At 37.2% G+C, this 13,962-nt stretch overlaps 1 protein-coding gene and 1 long non-coding RNA gene across 5 annotated transcripts in view; one reads left to right on the top strand and one right to left on the bottom strand.

Annotated features, from left to right (window-relative positions):
• LOC106089100 (rho GTPase-activating protein 7) overlaps positions 1–13,962 on the top strand; it is a 79,842-nt gene that overhangs the window by 45,524 nt on the left and 20,356 nt on the right. The window lies entirely within an intron of this gene.
• LOC131995306 (uncharacterized) overlaps positions 1–13,962 on the bottom strand; it is a 107,161-nt gene that overhangs the window by 82,879 nt on the left and 10,320 nt on the right. The gene's annotated exons all lie outside the window — the stretch shown is intronic.

Here is a 13,962-nt window from a genome sequence, read left to right as displayed (position 1 = left end):
GAAGACCATAGTAGAAGTCATTGGGTTATATTTCAGTCAATACGGTTAAGAATTGTGCCTTGTAGGGCTCAAGTAGCATAATCGGGAGATCGGTTTATGTAGGAGCTGTATGAGGCTATAGATCGACTAAGACCAAATTAGACACGTATGTCGAAGGTCATTGGAGAAGCCAAATTGTACAAAATTTCAGCAAATTGGGATAAGAATTACGCCGTCTAGAGGCTTAAGAAGTCAAGATCCCAGTTGGTTTATATGGCAGCTACATCAGGTTATGTACGGATTTGATACATATATATTGCAGTTGTTGGAAGTCATAACAAAATGCTACATGCTAAATTTTAGCCAAATCAGATAAGAATTGCGCCCTCTAGAGGATCAAGAAGTCAAGATCCAAGATCAGTTATGAACCGATTTGAACCATACTTAGCACAGTTGTTGGAAGTCATAATAAAACACTTCACACAAAATTTCAGCCAAATCGGATAAAAATTGCGCCCTCTAGAAGCTCAAGAAGTCAAGATCCAAGATCGGTATATATGGCAGCTATATCAGGTTATGGACCGATTTTAACCATACTTAGCACAAATGTTGGAAGTCATATAGAAACACGTCGTCCAAAACTTCATTCAAATAGGATAGGAATTGCGCCCTCTAGAGGGTCAAGAAGTCAAGATTCCAGATCGGTTTATATGACAGCTATTCGAGTTGTGAACCGATTTCAATCATACATAGCCATACAGTTGTTGGAAATCATAAGAAAAAACCTCGCACAAAATTTCAGCCAAATGGAGGAAAGAAAGACGCTGATATTTTGTCAGGGCTAAGTGCGGTGGCCGGCCCACCCAACAAACTCCCAAAACTATCGTTTTTGTGGATTATGATTAAAAGGGGCTCATATCTGATATTTGTTTTATGGCCAAGTATTTGAGGGACGCTTTACCTAAACTCCCCCTGAACCACACATATATACCGACTATAGCAATATGTAGCTCAATTGTGGTTCTTGGGAGTAGAGTACCAAGAGAATGAAGTATATTAAACATGCAAACTTTAATGGGCGGACTCTTCCCTTTCCTTTTTTTAAAAAACGCTAGTCGCAGCGGAGCGGGCCTTGTCCATTATATAAAAATGAAATTGTTGCGCTTTGTTTGTTTGTCTGTTCCCTATAGACTCAAAAACAGCAGAACCAATTTTCATGAAATTTTCACAAGTGGTAGAATTTGAGCCTCCGGTGAAAATAGAGTACTACATTTTTTGATATCCGAAGGGGGGCGGACCCTCCCCCTTACCACAATTTTCAAAAACGCCAGATCTCGGAGATGCGTGCACCGATTAAAACGAAACTTTGTATTCCGCCTCATGGTACCCCAAAAGAACGAAATTGGTATAAAATTTTGGGGTCAACTAACCTGGGGAAACGCCCCATCTCAAAACCCACTCGAAGGGACATATTTACCGACTGGGACAATATGGGTATCAAATGAAAGGTATTTAAGAGTAGAGTACGAACTTGGCGTAAAAATGTGATCCTTAGTGTTGGGGGTCCCCCACCCCCAAAAAACACCATCCAACAGGACACTTACCGCTTTGGGCAATATGGGTATCAAATGAAAGGTATTTCAAATTAGAGTACAAATCGGACATAAAAATGTATTCCTTAATGTCTGAGGGGCCTCATGGATATCAAATGAAAAGTATTTAAAAGTATAGTAAAAAGCTAATACAAAAATTTATTTCTTGTTTTCTGAGGTGTCCCCCCACCCATCAAAACCCCTCAAAAGGACGTATTTACCGATTGAGACAATATGGGAATAAAATGAAAGGTGTTTGGAAGTTGAGTACACATCTGTTATAAGAATTTGGTCCAAAGTATCTACGGCACCTCTCCAACCCCAAAACGGGCACCCCCAAACAGGGCTTATTTCCTGTTCATGCCTGTTTAGGGCTCAGATAAAATAAGAGAATGATAGAAGGTGCTGCGGAGCGGACCCTGTCCAGCTAGTTTAAAATAAAAATGAGTTTTCTCACCATTAAACTTTAACTTGAAAGAGACAGTAGCGTTGTAGGGTATACACATCCTTTAAAGAAGGCACATTTCATTCGTCATAATGGTTTTTTGAGGTAACCTCCCATTTTTTCACTTTTCTCAAGAGCTTCACTTACTCTCATCCCATGGTGGTGTATAATGGATTTTGAACATGTAGCAGTAACCTTTAGGGAAATTAAATGATTTATAAACTGCAAAATTTCATTTCATTTTAATTCTGATTTCGTTTTCGATTGTCTTCAAGTGATGAGGGATTTTTTCTTGGAGGGTAACTTGCAATGGCCAACACATAAAGGCCACATTTTGCTTTCAACCGTTTTATGATTTTTTTATTTTTTGATATGTTGAGATGTCTTTTTGGGCAGACATTTGGACATGTGTCCACTCTGCATCTGCAATGCAATGCTGTTTTGAGGTGGTCGTGCCACAACATTGTTGTTGGGGCGCACAAAGTCCCTCTTGACTTTTTTTGGGGGGGTTTTATGATGAACAAATATGTGACCACAAAAGCCACATACATTCTCACACATTGCTTTTAATTGATGGCCAACTTTTATCGAAATGACTGAATGACAGAGTGATTGGTTGTTAACCTGCCTTTGACTTATTTATTTAGCTAAAATGAGAAAAAGAAAAAAAAAATCAAAGAAAAGAGTAAACATTTCTGGAAGTCTTTTTTATTATAAGGCTTTGGTCAAATAGGCTGTCATAAGTGAAGCACCTTAAGCCTGGAACATTTTCGCCCAACACACAGCTGCTGCCTTTATTGCACTTTCACTTTCAGTCTACGGTCGCAAGAAAAAATCATTTTGTCGCAATTTTGTTGAATGAATCTGTTTTATGTTAAAATTTTGTAAAATTTGTCATGTCTTCTTTATTTTTTTGCGCCAAGCATCAAGCCATAAAAGTTGTTTGTTTTTTGCCTTTTCTGCAACCTTAAGGTTTTGGGGAATTTTGTTTATCAATATTTTTTAATTGAAATGAAATTTTATGAGGTATAGGAAGATAATTAATTCTTAACCCTTGCATGTTTTTTTCTACAACATGGTGTACTAAAAACATAAAATTTACATTGTCATATAAAAGCATTTACATTTTTATAGCTACAAATGCCCAAAGAAGGAGAGAGAGAAATTTCGGTATATAAAAAACCATGGAATTGAAATTTTGTATGTAGTTAAAGGAAAAGAAAAATTTTATAAAAATTTCCTACACTCCAATTTTGATAAAACAAGTAAAAAGGCGTTAAGTTTGGCGTGGCGGAACTTTGGATACCCACCACCTTGGGTATATAAGTAAACCACCTTTCGTCATAATCCGGTGAAAAATGTACAATTTATGCCCCATAGCAGCTTTATCGAAATATGGTCCGCTGGAGCAAATTCGACACGGATATTGAGAGGTCTAATTAGTACAACTCATTGTTCAATTTTGTAGAACAAAATATTAGTCTATTTGGTATCCATATCCAAATATAGACGATCTGAATCATATACGACACCGATCTCGAAAAGCCTAACATAAGTCACTGTTTCAAATTTCATCGAAATTGGATTATAAATGTGATTTTTATGGGCCCAAGAGTTTAAATCAAGAGATCGGTCTATATGGCAGATATATCCAAATCTCTACCGATCTGGGCCAAATTGCAAAAAGATGATGACGGGCCTAACCTAACTCACTGTTCCAAATTTCGGCGAAATCGGACAATAAAAGCGCCTTTTATGGGCCCTAAGACATTAAATCGAGATATCTGTCTATATGGCAGCTATATCCAAATTTGGACCGATCTGGGCCAAATTGCAAAAAGATGATGAGGGGCCTAACACAACTCACTGTCACAAATTTCGGCGAAATCGGACAATAAATGTGCCTTTTACGGGTCCAAACCCTAAATCGAGAGATCGGTCTATATGGCAGCTATATTAAAATCTGAACCGATCTGAGCCAAATTGAAGAGGGCTGTCGAAGGGCGTAACACAACTCTTTGTCCTAAATTTCGGCGAAATCGGATAATAAATGGGGCTTTTATGGGCCCATAACCTTAAATCGAGAGATCGGTCTATATGGCAGCTATATCCAAATCTGAACCGATCTGAGCCAAATTGCAAAAAGATGATGAGAGGCTTAACTTAACTCACTGTTCCAAATTTCGGTGAAATCTGACAATATATGTGCCTTTTATGCGCCCAAAATTTATATCGAGAGATCGGTCTATATGGCAGCTATATCGAAATCTGAACCGATCTGAGCCAAATTGAAGAAGGTTGTCGAAGGGCCTAATGCAACTCCCTGTCCCAAATTTCGGCGAAATCGGACAATAAATGTGCCTTTTATGAGTACAAAACCTTAAATCGACCGATCGGTCTATATGACAGCTATATCCAAATCAGGACCGATCTGGGCCAAATTAAAGAATAATGTTGAAGGGCCTTACACAACTCACTGTCCCAAATTTTGGCGACATCGGATAATAAATGCGCCTTTAATGGGCCCAAGACTTTAAATCGAGAGATCGGTCTATATGGCAGCTATATCCAAATCTGGAGCGATCTGGGCCAAATTGCAAAAGGATGTCAAGGGGCCTAACACAACTCACTGTCCCAAATTTCGACGGAATCGGACAATAAATGCGACTTTTATGGGCCCAAGCCCTTAAATCGAGAGATCGTTCTATATGGCAGCTATATCTAAATCTGGACCGATCTGGACCAAATTGAAGTGGGATTTCGACTGGCCTAACACAACTCACTGTCACAAATTTCACCAAAATCGTATAATAAATGTAGCTTTTATGGGCCTAAAGTCCTAAATCATCGGATCGGTCTATATGGGGGCTATATCAAGATAAAGTCCGTTATTGCCCAACTTCGAACTTAACCTGCTTATTGATTAAACAAGTAAGAGCGTGCTAAGTTCGGTCGGCCTGAATCTTATATACCCTCTACCATGGACCGCATTTGTCGAGTTCTTTGCACGGTATCTCTTTTTAGGCAAACAGAGAATAAGAACTGTTATGCTATTGGAGCTATATTAAGTTATAGTCCGATTCGGACCATAAATGAATGCTGAACATTGTAGAAGTCTTTGTGTAATATTTCAGTTCATTCGGATAAGAATTGCGATTTGAACCATACTTATCGCAGTTGTTGGAAGTGATGCCAAAACACCACGAGTAAAATTTCATTCAAATCTGACGAGAATTGCGCCCTCTAGAGGCTCAAGAAGTCAAGACCCAAGATCGGTTTATATGGCAGCTATATCAAAACGAGAACCGATTTGGCCCATCTGCAATCCCAACCGACCTACAGTTATAAAAAGTATTTGTGCAAAATTTCAAGCGGCTAACTTTACTCCTTCGAAAGTTAGGATGCTTTCAACAGACAGACGAACGGACGGACAGACGAACGGACGGACATGGCTAGATCGACTTAAAATGACGATCAAGAACATATATACTTTAAGTGGTCGCAGACTCATATTTCGAGGTGTTACAAACAGAATGACGAAATTAGTATACCCCCATCCTATGGTGAAGGGAATAAAAAGGATCTGTGCAAAGATTCAGCTAATTTTTAAAGACTGTGGCGTGATTTCAAAAAAAAAAAATTAATAGGGTCGGAAATGTATATTTCGATGTGTAGGAGACGGTATGACATAATTTTTAGCTACCATAATATATTTAAGCATTTGATTTTTAATATTCTACGAATCACGAAAAAGAAATTAAAAGAAATGTTCTTTGAAACCCAATTTTCTGTGAAGTTTTTCTATAAATCCCAATTTCGAGGATATATTCTACGAAAATCCCGACCTCTTATCATGGGGTTGCCTTACAGATGTCTGAGATCAAATTCAGCAACATTTTTCTTTCGTTCTGAATGACTTAAATTACATTTCGTTTACTGCGGAAGCGTAAAATTTACTACACTGACGTTTTTTTTTTGTATGGCTGCTGCTTGGTTGGTTGCACCACAAAGAAAATGTGAATCATGCCCATTCATACATTTTGGGAATATGGGCATCAATGGTGGAAACGAATTGACTGAATAGCCTTTTGAGGACATTCACGTCGACATCGACGTAAATTAGAGCGTGACTTTTGCCGCATTTCTTGCCACTGCCAAATTAATAAGCATGTGAATATTAACCAAATATTTAAGAGAACTTAATTGACGTCTTGTTTACACAGACATTAAATTGGGGGAAATGGTTCACCATCTCAAAGTGGGTTAAGGGTAATTTCAACTTTTTGGCAAAATAAAAGAACGACACATTCGGAACGTGGACAAAATCACTTGCCATAAAGTGTGATTTTTTGTTCTTCTAAAGTGGGATTTAAGAAAAATTTATTTTTGAATGTGTATTTTTGGATAGAAACGTGAGTTAGGAATGGCCAAAATATATTAATTAAAAAATCAAATAATAATAATAAAATTTTTCTATATAATGTTGACGAATTTGTGTACAAAATTAGCATATCGGCAAAATTTCTACAAAATAAACTAAGAAGATGTTTGCAATCCAATAACATTTTGCTATAAGTTAGGTTAGACTGAAAAAGTGGGTGCGGATATTAATCTGCCCCATGCCACAATGGACATACACCTAAGTCAGTAATCGGCTTGTTGTGCGCACTAAGTACTAAAAAATGTAACCAAGTTAGTTCATGTCTGGTATTGTGTCCCCACCTAAAGTACTGGTATCTTTTAGGAGCGGAAGACAATGACGTAGGAAATGCTCTAATGTCTCATCTTCTTTCCCACATACCCTACACATGCTATCACTTGTCGCACCAATTTGCTCATAGTCCTATGTGTCCCGTTATGATACCAAAAGTTATACTCACCCCCTTCTTACTTCCTTTCAATAATAGCATCGTCCTCTCACAATCCGGATCACCCTATAGGATTTTCGCCGTCCTACCGACTGTATCGCTGTTCCACAGTGTTACATGCCACGCCCTTAACGAGGACTGCGTCAACTCGAAAGGCTTCGAGTTAACCAAGTTTATTGACGGCAGTCCTCAGACCTTCACAGCCAAATCGTCTGCCCTTTCTTTCCCCCTTAGTCCGTTATGGCTCGGCACCCAAACGATGCGAATTGTGTCATCCTCAGAGAAGGCGTTAATCTCCTTCTTACATTCCAAGATTTTACAGATCTTGGAGGGTATATAAAATTCGAATCGCCCGAACTTAGTACGCTTTTGCTTGTTAATCTTAGCGTTATTGTTAATGCTGTAAATCTGTTACCAAAACAGCTTTCAGGAGCACGGTTGCCGGTTTTTTTTAAGAAAGATCCCCAAAATTCCGCAAAATTTTTTTCAAAAAAATTGGACGTGCACCGTAGCAAAGAGGCCACCCTAGCGCAGAGGTTAGCATGTCCGCCTATAACGTTGAACGCCTGGGTTCGAATCCTGGCGAGACCATCAGAAAAAATTTTCAGCGGTGGTTTTCCCCTCCGAATGCTGGCAACATTTGTGAGGTACTATGCCATGTAAAAATTCTCCAAAGATGTGTCGCGGCAAGCCTTTCGGACTCGGCTATAAAAAGGAGGCCTCCGAGCTTAAACTTGAATCGGACTGCACTCATATATATGTGAGAAGTTTGCCTCTGTTCCTTAGTGGAATGTTCATGGGCAAAATTTGTATTTTTACGTCCAAAGTTTAAGCCAAACTTTGTATCAATTGTGGATTTCAGGGGCTCAAGATGTTAAATCGGTATATAAATTTATATGAAAGCCATACTTGGTTTTAAACCGATTTGGACTGCACTCATCTCGGGAAATGCGTTTCTGCAATAAACATCATGGTAGGTGAATATGCATATCCCCATAATGGGCGGACCTTTTTTTTCTATTCTGTTGAGCGGTCATTGTCAGACCATAACTTTAAAGAGCTATAAAATTATAATGGATTTTTTGGAATTGCATTTTTGTTTAAAACGATAGTTAAACACAAGCAAACGAAATTATGGAGCTAAAGTTAAGAAAGCAACAGAATCCTATCAAATGAGGCAAAATATAAACTTAAGCGTAATCGCATCTATGATACAATTACCACATTAATAACGCCCGACAACCCTGTCTACTAGCTGTACTTTTCCCAATGCATCTATTTTTGTTTAATGACAGACATTCTTTCTGTGACAAATTACACTTCTTCCGTACTATACATGATTTTGTGCATCTGTTGGAAGTTGTATTGATGGCTTCGTTGTCTTAGCGTTCGAAGCCATCAATACAACTTCTAACAGATGCACAAAATCATGTGTAGTACGGAAGAAGTGTAATTTGTCACAGAAAGAATGTCTGTCATTAAACAAAAATGTCTGTCATTACACAAAAATACATGCATTGGGAAAAAGTACAGCTAATAGACAGGGTTGTCGAGCGTGGTTAATGTGGTAATTGTATAATAGATGCATTTTCGTTATTAATACGATTCAAATACAACATACCAACGCATGGCCCTTGAAGCCATCACACCTAATATGGTTGAAAAGTCTTCTAACAAAAGACGAAACGCGGCCCATAGTGGTTGGTGTGTATTGCTATCTTTGGCTTTCCTTTTCAATTTGCATCTCCGATCATTGAGCTGGTCTCGAAAGAGAAACAAACAAAAATTGTAAAATTTAATGATCTCGCCCAAACAGGCAAAAAATTGATTTCAATCTGCCAAAAAATAATAAAAAGTTAAAACATATATAAAAAATGTTAAGAACAATTTTGAGAAATTTTGGTTTTGTACAAAATTTGATTGTATTTAGATTTTTGGAAAAGTTTTTTTTTTTACTTCAAAATAGTGTTTCCAATATTTCTTAGATTATTTTTTTTAAATATATATTCATTGTACGACAATGATTCACATTTTATCTTTAAATAATCTGTCTCCTCTTCCCCCAGTCAGAGAAGAAGAAAAAATCACCTTAGCACTTGTCTCTCATTCTTGGGCTTATTTATTGGTGGACCATTTCTTTATGTTAGCCATAATTTGTTAAAAAAAAAAACTCTTATCGGCCAAGTCCCGGATGGTTTACAAGGTTCCCAATATTTTCACTCATACATCTTGTTAATGGCTTAGCAAGATTTTTATAATTATTTGAAATTTTTCTTCAACTTAAAAGGCCACAACAAAGATCAAGCGAAGACAGAAATGTTGTGTGTTTTCTTTACCGCAGAAAGGAAAGAAACGGTTTTTAATCAATTTCTTGCACTTTCGGCATAAGTTGGACTTGAAACCAAAGCCTTTGGATTGGTTTGATGACTTCTCATTAGTCATGAGAGATTAAAGTTAGGGCAATGTCAGCACAGCACAGCACACCGGCGGAAACTTCAGTGGATTGTTATGTGTTTGTGTTACATAACATTAATGGTTTTGCATTCTTCAGAATCAAAAGTCATCTTTATGGATGTAGGCATCATTGTTGGTGATGCTATGGAAGTGAGCGGACTTCATTTATCATGTCGCATAAAAGACAGCGGCTTCTGTTGGGGTTAATTTATAAAAGTTCGAAATGATAATTGAACTTATGAGGAAGAATGAGTATGAATCATTGAAGATTTTATGTAATATTGTTTTTATTTTTTGAAAAAATTGGTTGAGTTATCGAAAATGAAGTGTCCCAAAGAATTTCGGTGTAATAAAAGACATTATTAAGGTTAAAATTTTGATATTTGCTATAATTAATTGTAAAAGGTATTTTATCAGTATTTTTCTATTAAGGAACATTTTGTTGGGTTATCCCTTTGTAAGGAATTTAGAAATTGTAAAGTGCCTTATGAATAGGAATTAGATGTTATCCATTGATAGTTATGAATTATTGCAAATTTTGTTGTGTTTTCTTTTGAAATGGTTTGCTGGGTTGTCTATAATAAGAAAATAACAAATTGCTGTATAATAATTATTTTTACAAAGATTAGCATTTATACCCAGGCAACTACAAGAAAAGTTCCCAGGCCATAGTTTAGTCAAATTAAAATTTTTTTCTAGAACTAATCTAGATTTTACTAACAAACAGCCCATTCACTAAGGTAACAAATAACCTGTTGATTATTTTGGCCACAACACACCCTTTTTCAACAGATCCTGGCCCAAAGGATCTTCAGTGATTCATAAGCACATAAACACCTAGAGCTATACTTTTCCTAGTATTCAACAGAAAAATAAATCTTTTCAAAACACAACTCTTAGGGAAAAAATAACAATGGACAGACATATGAGAGTGTGTGTAAATGTAGCAGAAATTCTTACAAGAATCTCATTAAAATGGACATTAATCTTTTGAAATTCATACCACCAAAAAGAAACAGAGACAACAAAAAGTAGCAAGAAGATTCAACAAAAGAAGTCAAAAGTGCCAACAAGCCTAAAAATTAAAGTCCAAGTTTTTTGAAAAACAAAATTAAAATAAAATCCCACATCGTCCACATCAGCAACTTGCAACATCCCTAGGTTGTGTAATAATTTATTTCTTTTATAAATATTTTTCAAAGCATTTTAAGAGGTATAGTGGATTTTTACAAAAATGATATATATGACCACCATAGCTGTAGGCCATAAAGAAAAGACAAAAAAGGGTTAGGAAACCATTGCAAATGAAAACGAACCACTTCAGCCTCCAGAAGCCTTGCTTTATATTCCTTCGCCCATTCTTCTTCTTTATGAAGAATTGATATTTCCTTTTTAGTGTAGTCCAATTTGCTTTTAGTTTTGGGTTTGCGTGTCTTGCAATCAAAGAAAATTTATGATTTTTTCCTTTTACAAAGAAAAAAAAACGACATATTTCAAGGTCAGTCAAGTGAATATAAAAGAGTCTTGCATATGCGACTGTAATAACTTTTGTCCGATTGTCCGTACAAAGTTATGACCAAATAAGAAAATGGCTAAAAATGGTTGAATGGCCAAACCTTTATAGTGCACCACCAGTTATGGTGTGTTGTGCACTGGCTGCCTTTTGATGTCGATTTGGAAATGTAATTTTGCTGAAGAGCGAATAGGAAGAATGTTAACGAATATGGAAATGCTCTACAAAAAATGTTGTACTTAAAAAGTAACAACTTTTTTCAAAAAATTAAAAAATTTAAAAAAATTTAACTATAAAAAAATAAAAAAATTCAAAGATATAAAAGAAAGGTTTAAAATTTCTAAAATAAAAATTAATACATGGATAGCCACCACCTCGGTTATTTGTAGACGATTCTGAACCTACATATTATCTGTATCGAAATAATTTGATCCAGGGCTGCGGAGTCGAGTAATTTTGCCTCGACTCCGACTCCAAGCAACTCACTGTCCCAAATTTCTGCGAAATCGGGTAATAAATGAAGTCTTTATGGGCTTTAGACCCTAAGTCGGCAGATTGGTTTATATGACAGCAATATGTATATATAGTCCGATCTGAACCACATTAAAGTCGGATGTCAGGGGGCTTTAAACAACTCACCATTTTAAATTTCAGCGAAATCGCTGTTATGTGCTTTAGACCCTTAATCAACAGATTCGTCTATGTCGCAGCTATATGTAAATATAGTCCGTACTGAACCATTTTTAGGTCGGATGTCGGCAAACTTAAAGATACTCACTGTGATACCCACTGTTCGGCAAAATCGGGTAATAAATCCAGTTTCTATGGGTTTCAGACCCCAAATCGGCAGATCGGTCTTTATTGCTGCTATATCTAAAAATGGCCCGTTCGGAAACTTAACCTGCGAGCAGCAATAAGACATATCTGTGCCAAATTTCAGCTCAATATTTCAATTTTTGTTATCTGTAGAGTGATTACAATAGACGGACGGACAGACACACATGGACATCGTTAATTCGCCTAAGAATTTTACGACGATCCGAAATATATGTACTTTGTTGGGTCATAAATGGATATTTCGATGTGTTACAAACGGAATGACTAACCAAATATACCCCCCATCCTATATAAAATTGGACCTGGGTAGGACCTATGGGATTTTGAGGATTTTGAACCCCCTTTAACCCTAGGCAATATGTGTACCAAATAAAAGGTATTAAGGAGTAGATAATGAAAACGAAAAAAAAAACCAGCGCTTTTTTCTAATTTTCATTTTTATCCAAAATTTAGGATGGAGAGGAGGAGGAGGATGATTAAACACATTAAATGTACTCCTAAGGGTATTACAATGTTATTGCCACATCCACGCTGCAATTTCTGGGCAGCGTCAACGACAACAATATGCACACCTCCCCCCCGAGGGGGCTTTTTGGGTCGCTAGGGAATCGGGAGATCATTGTCCCAGAAACGGACTTCAGAATCTCGTTCCTGGGCTCAGAACTAGGGGATTGCGCCTATAAAGTGAATTTTTCCCCAAATCTCGTTATTAAGATTATAACACCTTGAAATATAATAAATATTTTAAATCGAAGTTAGTTCCAAAACTCAGCAAAATTGGGGAAAAAAGGATTTTATATGCCTAAGACTCTAAATAGGCAGATCGGCCTATATGTAAACTATGTCTAAATATGATACGATCTCGAATCCCATATTTGGGATTTATGGCGGAAGTCTTAAAGCAGCTCACAGTTTCAAATGTCAGTGAAGTCGGATAACAAATGCGACTTTTATGGGCTTTAGACCCAAAAGCTGAAGATCAATATGCCCGCTGTCAGTATGAACGCTTATCGTTTCAAGCGCCTCAATCCTCTACGCTTCTTCTAAAATCGGGATCGTGATCGTCTTCAAAAAAATTCTTTGCTGGGGCTTTTTCATCCATTCTGACAACATGACCTAGCCAACGTATTTTGATGCGTATAACTATGCAATCGACGTCATACAACTCATGGTTCATACCGAAGGCCTGCACAAAACCATTCATTGGTGACTGATTTTGCTGAACTCGTGAACGCTGAACCCACATGATGTTGTATTTCAAGACTACTGAAGAGCGAGACGCTGAAGACAGAGTAAAAAAAAGTTGCTGTTGAGTAGATAATTTTGAAAAACAACCACCATTCAGTGCTTGGGAGTATTTTTGTCTCGTATTCATCGCCGCTGCAATAAGATATGAGAAATTTACTGGCTGTGGACTGAGTCAAAAGAAAGCATCTCGCTGCAATTTTCAAAAAATGAGCTGTTGTGTTCTCTTTGCCAAATCATTTTTTTAAGAAGATTTTTCTGCCACACACCCCATATACTGCCTTACCAGCTTTCTCAAGCCAAACTTGCCAAAAACATGTTCGTTGATTCTCTTTTGATACTTTAAAGGCTGCATTTCTTCTTCCGGTGGCCGATCCATAATATCAATGTCGTCGGCATATGCGAGTATCATATGTTCTCTTGTGAGTAGTGTCCCATGGGTGTTCACACCGGGGTTTGATCCCAGGCGTTCTGCGTCATAGGCGGACATGCTAACCTCTGCTCCACAACGGTCTCCGGTGGCAAATTCACACTGATATATATGCATTATCAGAGTGTCGCCTCCGGCAAGCCATCGGCTCCAGCTGCATTGTTGTTCCTCAGTAGGATAACTGCTACTTGGAACTAATTCTGACTATGAGGTAAACATTATATGCCATCATCAGGGATTGGTTCTGCGGTATGCTCTTGGCCACAATCATCGGTTACCAGTGGCTGGGAAAAATGTTCTTTTCATATCCTTTATACACTATCTGTATTTGTTACCTGATCGTCAAGACGATCACAGTCAATCTTAGACGAATATTTGGAGGTATTGCAAACAGAATGACTAGATTACTATACCCCCATCCTATAGGGGTATACAAGTCTTTTGTTGAACCAAAATTACCTTCATAACTTTATAGGGCCCCAAAAAATTGTTGGAGGTGTTTTTGTTTCGCGTATTTTCTTTATATCCAATGTGGACATTAAACCCCATTGAACAGTTTGTTGTTGTTGTTGTTGTTTTTTTAATTTATAACAGTTCAA

This window comes from Stomoxys calcitrans, chromosome 2, assembly GCF_963082655.1.
Source record: "Stomoxys calcitrans chromosome 2, idStoCalc2.1, whole genome shotgun sequence".
In the NCBI taxonomy this organism is placed as follows: domain Eukaryota; kingdom Metazoa; phylum Arthropoda; class Insecta; order Diptera; family Muscidae; genus Stomoxys; species Stomoxys calcitrans.
This window is presented reverse-complemented; position numbering and strand designations above follow the sequence as displayed.